This window comes from Phascolarctos cinereus, unplaced genomic scaffold, assembly GCF_003287225.1.
Source record: "Phascolarctos cinereus isolate Bilbo 61053 unplaced genomic scaffold, phaCin_HiC Scaffold_3;HRSCAF=262, whole genome shotgun sequence".
NCBI classification, from domain to species: domain Eukaryota; kingdom Metazoa; phylum Chordata; class Mammalia; order Diprotodontia; family Phascolarctidae; genus Phascolarctos; species Phascolarctos cinereus.
This window is the reverse complement of record NW_027555736.1, coordinates 256429945-256447721: the sequence shown is the minus strand read 5'-3', so window position 1 is coordinate 256447721 and position 17777 is coordinate 256429945. Positions and strand designations below refer to the sequence as shown.

The 17777-nt window shown below is 36.9% G+C and overlaps 1 pseudogene; it reads right to left on the bottom strand.

The window, feature by feature from the left end:
- Positions 1-16018: 16018 nt before the first annotated feature.
- LOC110203918 (DNA repair endonuclease XPF pseudogene) lies at positions 16019-16789 on the bottom strand (annotated as a pseudogene).
- Positions 16790-17777: the final 988 nt, after the last annotated feature.

The window sequence follows — 17777 nt, the reverse complement described above, 5'->3', positions numbered from 1 at the left end:
TGTTTCTTCATTGCCACTTCTAATACCTTCAATTTCTTTCTCTTCTCTTATTGCTAAAGCTAACTTTCTAGTAAAATACTGAATAGCAGTGGTGACAATTAATAACCTTGTTTCACCACCCACCTCTCTGCCCTCATCTTATTGGGAATGCATCTATTTTATCCTCATTACATATAATGCTTGCTGATGGTTTTAGGTAGGTACTACTTATCACTTTAAGGAAGATTCCATTGATTCCTGTGCTCTCTAGTGTTTTCTAATAGGAGTGGGGCTTTGTCAAAGGCCTTTTCTGCATCTATTGAGATAATCATGATTTCTGTTACTTTTGTTCTTGATCTGGTCAATTATGCTGATAAGTTTCCTAATACCAAACCAGTTATCAGCATTCTTTTCAAAGAGAATACAGCAAAAGGAAAATTACATGGAAAAGTATTTTCTTAATTCAAGCTTATTGCATGTAATAGGTACTCAGCCAATGTTGTTATGACAAATTTATAAATAACTTTGTATCCTGTTACTTCTTGTTCTACAGAAATAGTTTCTTGAGCTCTAGATATTTTGCAGATGCAAGTAACCAAGGGGTACAGAGCCAAGATCTCAGTTGACAGACAAAAGAGGAATCCCTAATCTATTAGCAGAGTGGCAGTAGGAATTATGAGAAGTTAAATAATTTACTTTTAGCTGGGGCTCTCCTCTAATTAGCCTTCTACTCCCACCTTCCCTAAGCATGAGCGAAATTAGAACTGAAGCTCAAAATGCTGGACTTTGTATTGATTTTTACTATAAAGATAATATTGATATCAATGGCAAGGCAAGAAAAAATTTGTTTCTTTTTTATAATCTTTTAATTTTATTTTTAAATTTAATTAGTTTTTTTTAGTTTTCAGCAATTACTTCCATAAGCTTTTGCGTTTTAAATTTTCTCCCTCTCCCTCCCCATTGCTCTCCCCAAGATCGTGTGCTATCTGATATAGGCTCTACATATATATTCCTATGAAACATATTTTCACATTAGTCATGTTGTAAAGAAGAATTTGAACCAATAGGAGGAACCACAAAAAAGAGAAACAAAAGAAAAGAGAAGAAAAAAAGCAAATAGTATGCTTCAATCTGCAGTCAAGCTCCATAGCTTTTTCTCTGGTTGTGGATAACATTTTCCATCATGGCACTTTTGGAGATGTCCTTCATCCTTGTATTGCTAAGTCTATCAAAATTAGTTACCGGACAATGTGGCTATTAACGTGTACAACATTCTCCTGGTTGTGCTCACTTCACTCAGCATCATATGCAGTCTATAGAAGTTTCTCCAGGTTTTTCTGAAGTCTGCGTGCTCATCATTTCTTAGAGGACAAGAATATTCCATTACATTTGTATTAGCCATTTCCCAATTGATGGGCATCCCCTCAATTTCCACTTCTTTGCCACCACAAAAAGAGCTGCTATAAATATTTTTGTACATGTAAGTCCTTTTCCCATTTTCACAATGTCTTTGGATAGAGCCTTAGAAATGGTATTGCTGGGTCAAAGTCTATGCACATTTTTATATACTTTGGGCATAGTTCCAAATTGCTCTCCAAAATGGTTGGATCAGTTCACAACCCCACCAACAATGCGTTAATGTAGCAATTTTCCCACATCATCTCCAACATTTATCATTTTCTTGTTTTGTCATTTTAGCCAATCTGATAGGTGTGATGTGGTATCTCAGAGTTGTTTTGATTTGCATTTCTCTAGTCAATACTGATTTAGAGCAATTTTTCATATAAGTATAGAAAGCTTTATTTTCATCCTCTGAAACCTGCCTGTTTATATCCTTTGATCATTTATCAATTGGGGAATGACTTGTATTCTTATAAATTTAACTTCCTTCCCTATGTATTTCAGAAATGAAGCCTTTATCAGAGATACTGGTTGTAAAAATTCTTTCCCACCTTCCCTCCAAATCTTGGTTGCATTAGCTTTGTTTGTGTTAAATGTTTTCAATTGAATGTAATCACAATTATCCGTTGCACACTTAGTAATGTTCTTTATCTCTTGTTTGGTCATAAATTCTTCCCTTCTCCATAAATCTAACAGGTAAACTATTCCTTACTCTCCCAGTTTGGTTATAGAATCAGCCTTTATATCTAAATTGTGTATCCATTTTGACTTTATTTTGGTATATGGTGTAAGATATTGGCCTATACCTAGTTTCTCCCATTCTCTTTTCCAGTTTTCCCAGCGATTTTGTCAAACAATGAAGTCTTATCTCAGAAGCTGGGGTCTTTGAGTTTAACAAACAGTAGATTACTATAATCATTAGCTACTGTGTCTTGCGTACCTAAGGTATTCCACTGATCCATCACTCTGTTTCTTAGCCAGTACCAAGTCATTTTGATGATTGCTGCCTTATAATACAAATTAAGATCTGGTATGGCTAGGCCACCTTCCCTACATTTCTTTTCATTAGTTCCCTTGATATTCTGGACATTTTGTTCTTCTAGATGAATCTTATTATTTTTTGTAACTGTATAAAGTAATTTTTTGGTAGTTTGATTGGTATGTCACTGAATAAGCAAGTCAACTTAGGTAGAATTTTAATTTTTATTATATTAGGTCAGCTTAGCCATGAGCAACTTATGTTTTTCCAGTTATTTAGGTCTGACTTTATTTGTGTGAAAAGTGTTTTGTGATTGTGTTCATAAAGTTCCTAGGTTTGTTTCAGGAGATGGACTCCTAAATATTTTACAATGTCTAGAGCAAATTTAAGTGGAGTTTCTCTTTCTATCTGTTGCTGTTGAGCTTTGTTGGTAATATATAGAAATGCCAATGATTTATGTGAGTTTATTTTATATCCTGCAACTTTGCCAAAGTTGCTAATCATTTCAAACAGTTTTTCACTTGATTCTCTAAGTATATCTTCATATCATCTGAAAAGAGTGATAGCTTTGTTTCTTCTTTGCTTATTCCAATACCTTCAATTTTTTTATTCTCTTATTGTTGAAACTAAGATTTCCAGTATCATATTAAACAACAATTGTAATAATTGACATCTTTGTTTCACTTTGGGTCTTACTGGAAATGTTTCTAGCTTATTCCCATTACACATAATGCTTGCTGAAGGTTTTAGTTAGATGCTACTTATTTTAAGGAAGACTCCATTTATTCCAATGCACACCAGTGATTGTAATAGGAATGGGTGTTATATTTTGTCAAAAGCTTTTTCTGCATCTATTGAGATGATCATGTGGTTTCTGTTAGTATTGTAATTGATATGATCATTTATGCTAATAGTTGTCTTAATATTGAAGCAGCCCTGCATTCCTGGCATTAATCCTACCTAGTTATAGTGTATTATTCTTGTGATAAGTTGCTGTAATCTATTTGCTATTATTTTGTTTAAAATTTCTGCATCTATGTTCCTTTTGGAAATTGGTCTATAATTTTCTTTCTGTGTTTTGACTCTTCCCAGTTTAGGTATCAGCACCATATTTGTATCATAAAAGGAATTTGGTAAGACTCCTTCTTTGCCTGTTTTCCCAAATAGTCTATATAGAGGTGGAATTAATTATTATTTAAATGTTTGGTAGAATTTGCTTGAAAATCTGTCTGGCCCTGGGGATTTTTTCCTAGGGAGTTCACTGATTGCTTCTTCAGTTTTTTTTATCTGAAATGGAGTTAAGTAGTTTACTTCCTCTTCTGTTAACCTAGGCAATTTACATTTTCATAAATATTCATCCATTTCATTGAGATTATCAAATATATTGCCATAGTGTTTGGCAAAACAGGCAAAATATGCTTTTCCTGCACACTCAATGGGAAAGTGGAACTTTAGAGAACTCACACGTGAAACATCCACACATGAGGGGAGACACACAGGAAGAAGATGTATGACTATGGCATAAACATGAAGGAACAACTAATGTCTTCAACCATATAAAATTGCCAAAGTATTGTACCAATATGGTTGTGTGGCTGCTGAATATGTTTCCTCACTAGGCATTTAACTCTGCTACTTCCGTGATACTTTCTGTCAAACAGTGTTAGGCTTCTGTCCATTCCAGCTTGTTACATATTTGAGTTATTCTAGATCACTTCATACCCTGAAGTAACATCTACTATGAATGCTGTGATTTTAGCTCTTTCACCAGTTCTTTTAGCCATCTTTGCCATTTAATTGGGGTGTGTGTGTGTGTGTGTGTGTGTATGTGTGTGACAGAGAAAGAGAGAGAGAGAGAGAGAGAGAGAGAGAGAGAGAGAGAGAGAGAGAGAGAGAAAGTTTTGTTTAATAAACCCTTCCCCTTCAGAGAAGTGTCTATATTTTTCAAATTCTTTCTTTCAGCCTCCTTTTTTTGTCTCAGGTTTTTATCTGGGGTGCTACTTTAGAAACAAAAATCTTTATTTTCTGTTCTAAGTTCTCTCCCTCCACTCCCACTTTGATCCTTCCCCTTGGGAAGACAAGAAATATGATATGTATTACATACAAGAAGACATGCAAAACATATTTCTGCTTTATCCATGTTCTGAAACAAAAGTTAGAAATATAAATAAAAGAAAAAAATATCCTCAAACCTTTCCTCTGAGTTCATCAGTTCTCTATCTGGAGATGGATAGCATTTTTTCATCATGGCTCCTTTGGTGTTGTGGTAGATCACCATATTGATCGATACTAAGTCTTTCACAGTTTATTATCATTGCAGTATTTCTGTTACTGTGTAGATTATTCTCTTGGTTCCCTTCACTTCAATTTGTATCAGCTCATGTAAGTCTTCCCAGGGTTTCCTGAAACCTTCTCCTTTATGATTTCTTACAGCAAAATACTATTTCATCATATTCTTATACCATAACTTGTTCAGCCGTTCTATTCAAGTCTGCTCTTTAAACTGTTCTTAGAACACTTTGGTTAATGATGTCTCTAAACTTCTGTTAAATCTCTTGTCTTCTACAGTCTTCACTGAGTCTCTCAGTTCAACTGTCATATAAATTAGGACTTATCATTACTAAGGCAGATGTCCCCAAAGATTTTCTTCTTCATTCAGAAGAGAGATGGAGAAACACGATGTTAAAAATGCTTTACCCTTGTCCCAGAATTCTTCTGTCCTATGCACATAATAATGATGTATACTTCTTGGTTGACCCACAAATAGAAGAATAGACTTTGTCTGTGATTCTCATGACCTATCAAATCTCTCCAAAATAAGAAGTATTTTCAGCTTTTCCTCCAAGACATCAATAACCTTATTGAGGTAAAACGCAATGAACATTGTAGGGAAGTCTAATCCCTAACCTGATCTCTAAATCCCTTACCCAATCTAGCAGAGCTCATGCTCTGTGATTTTCTTGACAATTTCCTTGCTGCTGCTAAATCTGCCAGGTAAATCCATCTCCCCTCCTCCACCATTTTGAGGCAACAGAACAACAGGATTCAATTCTGCCTCTGCCCACACCTTATTTGGAGAAGGTGGAGATACAAGAAAATGGGAAGCCTACTTTGATCAGGGGGGCAGCATCCCTTCTACAGTACAGTAATTCTCAGAGAATCAAGGAGCAGAAGGAAATGGACAGGACACTAATGTGTGCATGGCTGGGTTCAGCTAGACCTGAAGGAAAGGTCACTGTTATGCAGCTTGTTCCAGTTCTATCCCAGCAAAAGACACTTTGGGCTGAGATGTGGGGTAGTGAAAAGTGTAGGAGGAGGCTGAGACAACTTTTGATGCCTAACACTTGGGGAGATGTTCCATCAAAGGGAAAGGGAATATGGAGCATGGGGAGAAGATGATATTACCAAAGGTCCCAGGAAGAATAAAATTCAGCTTAAAACCTTGAACACTAGTAGGTAAATCAACAGGGGGAGATGTTAATAACAGCTCTGGCCTCCAGGTCATCTAAATGAGAATAAACATGTACAAATAAATATTGCAAGACTAAGCAAAATGAATTAACATCTCATGAGACAGTGGATCCTGTGGATTCATAAGGGATCATGGAACTGTAGTTCAGGAGGTTCTTGAGTGGTTCAAGAGAGGAATAAGAATTGAAAAGAGAATTAACAGCCTACATAGTATAAATAATTTGTGGAATAGAAAAACTGGAACCCCCTATGGTAAATCTCACCAGAGAAACAAAAGAGAAGACATGGAGTGAGGTTTTTTCTTTGACATGTCTACAATGGTGAAGTGATTTGACTTCATGTGTATTTTGGCATGAATAAAGAAAATATGACACTTCTGGACATGCATAGGAGAGAATTTGATGTATCTTTCCTTTTAAGGGTATTCTTGGAGCAGCTAGGTGGTGTAGTTGATAGAGTACCAGCCCTGAAGTCAGGAGGACGTGAGTTCAAATGTGGCCTCAGATTAAATACTTGACGGTCAACTAGCTGTGTGACCCTGGGCAAGTCACTTAACCACAACTGCCTAAAAATAAAAAAAAAATTATTCTGGATCCACAAGTCCCAATGCTTGATCTTGATCTCTGAGCAGAAAAGAACTTTAGGGAGATAAGAGTCCATCAATCATTTTACTGGGTTTGTTGTCCAAATGGTCACTATCTCTGACCCACTGAGATTACTGTGTGTCTGTTACCTGGAATTGAGCATTGAAGTGGTGATATATCTAACGTTCATGGTCCCTTTAAGAAGCCAAATGCTTTTTTGTTATTGCTTTTTTTAAGTGGTAATAATTCTTATTGGAAGTATAAACTGGTAAGGAGAACTTTTCTTTTATATGTCATTAACTTCCCTCTTGTAAGATTCTTTAGCCTGAGTCACACACTTTAGTCTGGGAATTATCTATACTATGGGATTGTATTCCTTCTTTTTTGAAGAGGACTAAGGACATCACAGGGTGTCTTGATTTGTTTGTGAATTGAATTTAAGTGAGGTAGAGTTGGGAAAAGTCTCAGTTTACTCTCTCTTCCAAAGTCATAGAACTCCAGTGGCAAGAAAAAAGTTAAAAGAATTGGCGATGGCCTGACATGTAGTGGATAGCATTAGTATTTTTGATATATGACCAACCTGTAAGTTCTTCACGGGACCTATTTCAGCTGCCTTCATGCACTTCAGAACAAACTGTTCTCATTCACCAATTCTACTGGTGGAAATCTTCAAATACTTTGGGTAGATATCTTCCTAACTCACTGACAGGTTTTAGGCAGGTTTTTTGGTGTGTGTACACCTTTAGCAAAAGCTCTTTGTGTGAATAAATTCTTCACAATTTCCCATAAGGAAGACTGTGAGGAGGGTGGGTAGAAGCAGCTTTTCCTCTAGCAGATTTTAGGTTTTGTCACACCCATGCTACCATCTGCACAAAAATCTGTACTGTAAATCTCCTGGGGGGGGGAAAAAGATCACTGACACAGGGTGCATTAGAGCTCAGGGCTTCCACTAGGTGGGTTTTTGATTAGAGATCACTTGGTTGGAATCACTACCATAATAATCACAGTGATACAGTCCAGCAACAATCTCCTCCTTCAGAGCATTCTTGTGGAGCCTTCAGGAGCCTCACAATTTTTTTATTAACCAGGCATTCTATTTATTAACCAGACTGAAGAGAGGAGAAAGCAGCAGAAGTGAGGTGGAAATGTCATTCCGTGAGTTTTCTACAGGGAGGAATGTAGAGAAGTAATGATTTCTGCAACTTTCTTACTATCCTTGACTGGTATTGACTCTACCAAGGAGGATAAAGAAAATTAGAGATTATCATTCCATTTATGTTATTTTGTGGTATTTACTTTTTACTACATTCTATTTCTATACATATTGTGTCTAGGACCCCAAACTTGTCAGGAGTAGTCATGTGGCTTTGCTGATTAGCCCTGTTCCTGAGAACTCAACTCTGTTACAGAGTCCCTTATGATCACTAGGGCAATTGATAGTGACCTGGTAGACAAGGAATAGATGGTATTGGAGTAAACTATGATAGGAGAGAGGATTCATGGAGAGACTGGAAGATCTGTTCTTCCAACTTTTATTCTCTCCTTCCTCATTGCATCCTTCATATTACTGCTACATCTATCTTCCTAATCAGTGGTTCTGATAATGCTACTGCCCTGGAATATCTTCAGTGGTTCCCCAATGCTTACTGAATAATGTCCAAACTCCTTAACCTAGGATTCCATGTCCTCTAACCTTATGCAACCTTTCCAGGCTTTCTGTCCCCTATACATGACCACCCCAAATGGGCTACTTATTATTCCTTTGCAGGTCCTGTACTTCCACCTTCCAAGATTTTGCTTATTCAGCTTGACAAAGATTTACTGAACAGTTGAAACTGTAGTGTGCTCAGTAGCCACACCCAGTAAAACCATCTGGGCAGACGGGCTAAACCAGACTGATGGTAACTGACAGGCCTCAAACCCATTGATAAGTTAGGGGGATATCTAGGGGGATGTGAAGACTTCTCCCAGTGGTATGAAAGGACAGTTTGTTTCAGTGGCCACGAAAGCAGCTGAAGAAGGCACTTGTGGAGCTCTTAAATCTTGGACAGAAATTAAAGATACCAAGGTTATGCATTGCATCCCAGGCTATCCCTAGTCATCTTAACTTTTGTCTTGACACTGTACTTTGATGACTGTGGTAGAAAGAGCTAGGTTGATGACTTTCTCCAACTTTGTCTCACTGAAATCCAATTCACCAAGAAGTCAAGACTCACCCAGTGATGTTATTGGTCCTCTTCCAAGATGAAGGATGACTAACAACTAAATCCTTGCCATATGAAAAGGCTATACGATGAACTCTTGGAAAACAAAGATAAACATGGAATGTTTCCTGACCTCAAGGAATCTACATTCCTCTTGGGGTATAGCAACGTGTACCTAGAGAAGTCAAGAACATGTAATTTGAAAAGGGAATACTAATATACTTTTAGGAATAGGTGTTAGGGAGAAAAACAACACGAAAAATGTTTCATAGGAATTGAGACTTGAAGGCACTGGAGTTCTGTGAGGTAGAGATGAGAAGGAAGTGAGTAATAGGGAGTCACGCAGGAGGTGGAACCTGACTTGAACTTTGAAGGAGACTAAAACATTAGATTTAGAATAAGAGAATTTGAGTTTGAATCCTAGCCCTGGTGCTGAGAAATAGGTATATTCTTTTCCCTTTGAATTTAGACTTCAGGTATCCATAAGTCTTGTAGAGTTGGCTGGTAGATAGAGCAGTAAGCCTGGAGTCAGGAAGATCTGAGTTCACACCTGGCAGATACTAGCTGTGTGACCTTGAGCAATTGAATTAACCCCTAATTGCCTCAGTTCCTCATCTGTAAAATGAGGATATACCTAGAGAAGGAAATAGCAAGGAGTGGTTAGTCTAGTATCTTTCCCAAGAAAACACCATGTTCAAAATTAGAAGGAGAGCAGGAAAGTGGGGAAGAGTGTACAGCAAGTTTATCTGACCACAATCTAATTTCTGAAATGTTCAGAGAACTGAGCTAAATTTGTAAAAAGAATTACAACCAATGGGAGATACCCCAAAAAAAGAAGAAACAAAAAAAACAAAGAAAAAAAAGAGCAAATAGTATGCTTACATCTGCATTCAGATTCCATTGTCCTTTTTCTGGATGTGGTTAGCATTTTCCATCATGTGTCTTTTAGAGTTGTCTTAAATCCTTGCATTTCTGAGTAGAGCTAAGTCTCTCAAAGTTTGTCATCATACGATGTGGCTGTTACAGTGTACAATGTTCTCCTGCTTCTGCCCACTTCACTCAGCAACAGTTTATGTAAGTCTTTCCAGGTTTTTCTGAAGTCTTCCTGCTGCTTATTTCTTGTGAAACAATAGTATCGCATTACATTCCTATACTACAACTTGCTCAGCTATTCCCCAATTGATGGGCATTCCCTTAATTTCTAATTCTTAGCCACCACAAAAAGATCTGCTATAAATATTTTTGTACATGTGGGTCCTTTTCTTGTTTTTATGATCTGTTTGGGGTACAAACCTAGAAGTGGTATTCCTGGGTGAAAGTGAATACACAATTTTATAGCCCTTTGGCCATTGTTCCAAAGTGCTCTGCAAAGTGGTTGGATCAGTTCATAACTCTACCAACAATGCAGTAGTGTTCCAATTTTGTCACATCTTCTCCAACATTCATAATTTTCCTGTTTTTTCATGTTAACCAATCTGATAGGTGTGATGTGGTACCTCAGAATCATTTTGATTGGCATTTCTCTAATCAGTAATGATTTAGAACATGTTTTCATATGAGTACAGATAGCTTTAGTTTCTTCCCTTGAAAACTGCCTATTCACATCCTTTCGGCATTTATCAATTGGGGAATGACTTGTATTCTTATAAATTTGACCCAGTTCTCTATATATTTTGGAAAAGAAGCCTTTATCAGAGACACGGGCTGTAAAAATTGTTTCCCAGCGTTCTGCTTCCCTTGCAATCTTGATCGCATTGGCTAGTTTGTGCAAAAACTTTTTCATGTATTCTAATCAAAATTTTCTATTTTGCATTTCGTTCCTGTTTGTTCATAAATCCTTCTGTTCTCCATAGATGGGACAGGCAAACCCTTCCTCTCCCAGTTTGCTTATAGTGTCAGCCTTTATCAGTAAATCATGTACCCATTTTGACTTTATCATGGTATACAGTGTAGGATGTTGGTCCATGTCTAGTTTCTGCCATACTCTTTTTCCAGTTTTCCCCGAAGTTTTTGTTAAATAGTGAATTCTTCTCCCTGAAGCTTGAGCCTTTGGGTTAACCACAGAGTAGATTAGTATAGTTGTTGACTGTTGTGTCTTGTGTGCCTAACCTATTCCACTGATTCACAACTTTTTTTGTTGTATTTTTGATGATTGCTGCTTTATAATACAATTTAAGATCTGGTACAGCTAGGCAACCTTATGTTTCATTTGTTTTCATTAATTCCCTTGATATTCTGGACCTTTTGTTGTTCCAGATGATTTTTCTTATTATTTTTTCTAGCTCTATAAAATTTTTTTGGTAGTTTGATTGTTATGGCACTGGATAAATAAATTAATTTAGGTAGAATTGTCATTTTCATTATATTAGCTCAGCCTACTGATATTTTGCTGCTGATATTTTCCCAATTATTTAGATGTGACTTTATTTGTATGAAATGCATTTTGTAACTTTGTTCACACAGTTCCTATGTTTGTTTGGGCAGGTAGACTCCCAAATATGTTATGATGTCTACAGTAATTTTAAGTGGAATTTCTCCTTCTGTCTCTTGCTATAGGCCTTTGTTAGTACTATATGGAAATGGTGACGATTTATGTGGGTTTATTTTATAACCTGCATTATTGTTAAAGTTGTAAAGTTTTTGAAATTTCTCTTTCTGTCTCTTGCTGTTGGGCCTTTGTTAGTAACATATAGAAATGCCAATTTATGTGGATTTATATTTTAATATCCTACAAGTTTTAAAAGTTGTTTATTTCAAGTAATTTTTTACTTGATTTTTTCAGATTCTCTAAGTATAACAAGAAATTAACTGCATAGAGTGATACCTTTGTTTCTTCATTGCCCTCTTCTAATTCTTTCAATTTCTTTTTCTTCTCTTATTGCTAAAGCTAACTTTCTAGTACAATATTGAATAACAATGGGAAGCCTACTTTGATCAGGGGTACAGCATCCCTTCTATAGTGCAATAATTCACAAAGAATCAAGGATGAGGAGACATTGGAGAGGACATCAATTCGGTTCTGCTAGACCTGAAGGAAAGGTCAGTGTTATGTACCTTGGTCCAATTCTATCCCATCAAAAGACACTTTGGGCTGAGATTTGGGCTTCTGAAAAGTGTGGGAGGTGGCTGAGACAACTTTTGGTGTCCAATCTTTGGGAGATCTTCCATGAAAGGGAAAGGGAAGATGGAGCATGGGGAGGAGATGATATTACTAAAGATGCAAAATTCAGGTTAAAAACTTGAACACTAGTATGTAAATAAACAGGTGGGGATATTAATACCAGAACTTGACTCCAGGTCATCTAAATGAGAATAAACATGTACAAATAAATATTGCAAGACTAAGGAAAATGAATGAGCATCTGATGAGACAGAGGATCCTGTGGATTCATTAGGGATCATGGAACTATAGTTCAGGATGTTCCTGAATGGTTCAAGAGAGGCATAATAATTGTGAAGACAGAATTAATAGCCTGCACAGTATAAATAATTTGCAGAATAGTAAAACTGGAACCCCCTATGCTAAATCTCACCAGAGAAACAAAAGAGAGGACATGGAGTGAGGGTATTTCTTTGAAATGCCTACAATATTAATGTGATTTGACTTCATGTGTATTTTGGGATCAACAATGAAGAAATGACACTTCTGCACATGAATAGGAGGGCATTTCCTGCATTTTTCCTTTTAAAAGTTATTCTGGTGGCGGGTAGGTGGTGCAGTGGATGGAGCACTAGCCCTGAAGTCAGGAGGACCTCAGTTCAAATGTGGCCTCAGACCAAACACTTGATACTTACTAGCTGTGTGACCCTAGGGAAGTCACTTAACCCCAACTGCCTGAAAAGAAAAAAAAATATTCTGGATCCATAAGTCCCAATGCATGATGCCTATCTTGGTCTCTGAGCAGAAAAGAACTTTAGGCAGATAAGAGTCCATCAATCATTTTACTGGGTTTGGTTTCCAAATGGTCACTATCTTTGACACACTGAGAATATTGGGTGTCTGTTACCTGGAACTGAGTATTGTAGTGCTGATATATCTAATGTGCCTGGTCCCTTTAAGAGGCCAAATGCTTTTTTGTCATTGATTTTTTTTAAGTGGTAATAATTTCTTTCTGAAAGTATGAAGTGGTAAGCAGAACTCTTCTTTTACCTATCAGTAACTTCTATCTTGTGATACTGTTTAGCCAGAGTCACACATTTTAGTCTGTCAGTCATTTAGACTGTGGGATTGTATTCCTTCATTTTTGAAGAGGACTAATGACATCACAGGGTGTATTGATTTGTTTGTAAATTGAATTTAAGTGAGGCAGAGTTGGGAAAAATCTGAGTCTTACTTTCTCTTACAGAGTCATAGAACTCCAGTGGCAAGAAAAAAGTCAAGACAACTGGTGATGGCCTGAAATGTAGGGGATAACCTTAGTGTTTTTGATATCTGACCAACCTCTGAGCACTTCACAGGACCTACTTCAGATGCCTTCATGGAGTTCAGAACTAAGCGTTCTCATCCACCAGTTCTACTAGTTGAAATCTTCAAATGCTTTGGGTAGATAGCCTCCTAACTGACTGACAGGTCTGAGGCCGGAACAGGTTTCTTTGGTGTGTGTACACCTTTAGCAAAAGCTCTTTGTGTGAATAAATTCTTCACAATTTCCCATAAAGAAAACTGTGAGGAGTGTGGTTAGAAGGAGGTTTCCGTCTAGGGAAGTTTCAGGTTTTGTTACACCCATGCTACCATCTGCAGAAAAACTCTACTGTAAATCTCCCAGGGGGAAAAAAGATCACTGACTCAAGATGCATTAGAGCTCAGGGGTAGGACTAGTTGAGTTTTTGATTGGAGATCTATCACTGTGGTATATAGTAGCAACTACTACTAGTACAATAACACAGTGATACAGCCCAGCACACAATCTCCCTCCTTCAGAGCATTCTTTTTTTTTAAATTTTATTAATGTATTTTGATTTAACAATCACTTCCATATGCTTTTCATTTGAAAATTTTTCTCCCTCTTCCTCCCCCCCCACTTCCCAAGATGGCACACAATCTCGTATAGGCTATACATTTAAATTCCCATTAAACATATTTTCACATTAGTGATGTAAGTAAAAATTAAAACCAATAGGAGGAATCATCAGAAAGATGAAACAAAACTCAACAGAAGGTAAAAATAAGTGAAAGCTATCTGACTTACATAGTTCTTTCTTTGGATGTGGACAGCATTTCCATCCCGAGGCCTCAGGAGATGTCGTAGATCCTTGTAATGCTGAGAAGGGTCCAGTTTAACAATATTAGTCATCGCATAAGGGGCTGTCACTGTGCACAAAGTCCTCTTTGTTCTGCTCACTTCACTCAGCATCAGACTATATAAGTCTTTCCAGGTTTTTCTGAAGTCAGCCTGTTCATCATTTCTTATAGCACAATAGTACTCCATTACATTCATATGCCAAAACTTGCTTAGCCATTCCCCAATTGATGGGCATCCTCACAAATTCCAATTGTTTGCTGCCACAAAAAGAGCTCCTAGGAATATTTTTGTACATGTTGGTCCTTTTCCCATTTGTATGATGTCTTTGGGATATAGCCCTAGAAGTGCTATAGCTGGATCAAAGGGTATGCATATTTTTGTAGCCCTTTGGGCATAATTCCAAATTGTTCTCCAGAATGGTTGGGTCATTTCACAACTCCACCAACAATGGAATAGTGTTCCAATTTTCCCACATCTTTTCCAACATTTATCATTTTCCTGTTTTGTCATGTTGGCCAATCTCCTTCAGAGCATTCATGTGGAGCCTTGAGGAGGCTCAGGATTATTTATTAGTCAGACATTCTATTTATTAACCAGATTGAAGAGAGGAGAGAGTAGCAAAAGTAAGAGGTGGAAATGTAATTCTGTGAGTTTTGTATAGGGAGGGATACAGAAGAGTATTGATTACTGCAATTCTTTTGGTATCCTTGACTGGTATTGACTCTAACAGGGAGGATAAAGAAAATTATAGATGATTATTCTTTGTTATGTAATTTTATGGTATTTACCTTTTGCTACATTCTATGTCTAAAAATACTATGTCATGTATCTATGTCTACTTTGGACCCCAACCTTGTCAGGATGAGTCATGTGGCTTTGCTTATCAGCCCTGTTGCTGAGAACTCAACTATGTTTCAGGGTCCCTTATGATCACTGGGGCAGTTGATGGTGACCTGGTAGAAAAGGATAGATAGTATTTGAGTAGACTATGCTAGGAGAGAGGATTCATGGAGAGACTGGGAGATGTGTTCTTCCAACTTTTATTCTCTCCTTCCTCATCACATCCTTCATATTACTGCTACCCCTACCTTCCTCATCTGTGGTTCTGATAATGCTACTGCCCTGGAATATCTTCAGTGGTTCCCTATTGTTTACTGAATAACATCTAAACTCCTTAACCTAGAAGTCAGGGTCCTCTAACCTTATGCTCCCTTTCTAGGCTTACTGTCCCCTATATATGCCCAGCCCAGATGGACTACTTATTTTTCCTTAGTGTGTCCTGCACTTCCACCTTCCAAGATTTTGGTTATTCAGTTCAATATTTACTGAACAGTTGAAGCTTTAGGGTGGACAGCAGCCACACCCCAGTAAACCCATCTAGGCAGATGGACTAAAGCAGATTGATGGTAACTGACAGGTCTCAAATCCATTGATGATAGTTTCTGAATTTTTTTGTCGGGTAGACTCCTAAATATTTTAAAATGTCTACTGTAACTTTAAATGGAATTTCTCTTTCTATCTCTTGCTGTTGGGCTTTATAAGTAATATATAAATATATTGATGACTTACGTGGGCTTATTTAATGTCCTGCAACTTTGCTAAATTTGTGCATTATTTCAAGGAATTTTTTAGCTGATTCTGTAGGATTCTCTAAGTATACTATCATATCACCTGCATAGGGTAATAGCTCTATATCTTCATTTCCTATTTTAATTCCTTCAATTTCTTTTTCTTCTCTTATTATTAAAGCTAATATTTTAAGATACTGAATAACATTAGTGACAATAGACATCTTTTTTCACCCTCAATCTTATTGGAAATGCTTCTAGTTTATCCCTATTGCATGTAATGTTTCCCCTGCTTTGGCCTTCAGGTATCTAAAAGTCCCATGCAAGGTTTTAAAGAAAATTAAAAGAGGCTCTCAATATCCTTGACTGGTATTGACTCTAATAGGGAAGACATAGAAAATTATAGATGATTATTCTGAGCACAATTTTGGTGGAAGACAGCAGGGACCTGACAACCAAACTCTCTCCATGTTACCAAAGTATTATAACTGTATAGACTACAGATTCCTATCTCCATGTTCTAGCTGGCACATTTAACAGTAACAATATCATGCAAAACTAACATGTAAAATGATTATTATACACCTGATTATAGCAGATAGTAATAATCATAAAAATATGTCATATAACATGGCAATTTACTTTGCCACAGGTACAACTTCCTTACAAAAAGATTTCTCATTACTCTTTCCACGTGACAAAAGCCAGTATCAAAGGCAACAGCATTATCTGAGGAAGATTTAATAAAACCATGTCCATTTTTTTGAAGAAAGAGAGGCAAGATAAAGGCTTCTTGACAAGAGTCTATGATTCTGTGAGCTTTATAGACCAAGATGCCAGTAATCAAATCTGAAGGAATTCTGTCAGTCAAGAAATCTAGCACAAGAATTCGACTTGTTACAAATAGGACACCACCTTGGGTATAAACCTCATGTCTACTTCCACTTGCAATTTCATTTGTCACACGTCGAGGAAGGTGTTCAACTTCCTCTAACTTCAGTTGATTGATAAAATACTCCTCCTCTGCCGGCTGAGTGTTGAGCACCAGCACCGGGCACCCCGGGTGGCAGTGCAGCCGGATGAAGTGGTAGAGGAGCCGGTCTGCACCGAGCCCGCTGGCACACACCACCAGCCCATCCGCTTCTAACAGCTCCAGCACCAGCTGTCTCTCGCATTCCAGAAGCGGCGCCATGGCCACCCCCAGCAGCCAGCACAGGAGCTCCTTTTCCCCAACTATTGAGATAATCATGTGGTTTCTCTTAGTTCTGTTGTTGATTTGGTCAATTATGGTGATCGTTTTCTGATATCGAACCAGCCCTGCATTCTTGGTATAAATCCTACCTGGTCATAGTGTGTTATTCTTGTGATAAGTTACTGTAATCCCTTTGCTAATATTTAAAATTTTTGCATCTGTATTCATTAGGGAAATTAGTCTATACTTTTCTTTCTCTGTTTTGATTCTTCCCGATTTAGGTATCAGCACCATATTTGCATCATAAAAAGAATTTGGTAGGACTCCTTCTTCACCTACTTTCCCAAATAGTTTATGTAGTATTGGAATTAATTGTTCTTGAAATGTTTGGTAGAATTCACTTGTAAATCCATCTGGTCCTGGAGAATTTTTCCTAGGGAGTTCATTGATGATTTGTTCAATTTCTTTTTCTGAAATGAGGTTATTTAAGTATTTTATTTCCTCTTCTTTTAATCTGGGCAATTTATATTTTGTAAATATTCATCCATTTCACTAAAATTGTCAAATTTATTGGCATACAATTGGGCAAAATAACTCCAATTTATTGTTTTGATTTCCTCTTCATTATTGTTCAATTCACCCTTTTCTTTTTTAATGCTGTTAATTTGATTTTTTTCTCTTTTTTTAAACAAATTAACCAAAGGTTTGTGTATTTTATTGCTTTTTTCATAAAACCAGCTCTTAGTTTTATTTATCAGTTCAATAGTTTTCTTAATTTCAAATTTCTTAATTTCCCTTTTGGTTTGTAGAATTTTTAATGCGGTATTCAATTGGACATTCTTAATGCGTTTTTCTGTAGTTTTTTTTTAACTGAATGCCCAATTCATTGATCTCTTCTTTCTTAATTTTATTCATGTAACCATTAAGAGACATAAAACTTCCCCCAAGAACTGCTTTTCCCACATCCCATAAGTTAGGTATGTGTCTCATTATTGTCATTATCCTAGATGTAATTATTGATTGTTTCTATGATTTGTTTTTTCACCCACTCATTTAGTCTATCTTTCCATGGCCCTTTATTACACATAGTTTTTACTGTATTATACTCTGAAAAGGATGCATTTAATATTTCTCCCTTCTGCATTGGATTTTGAGG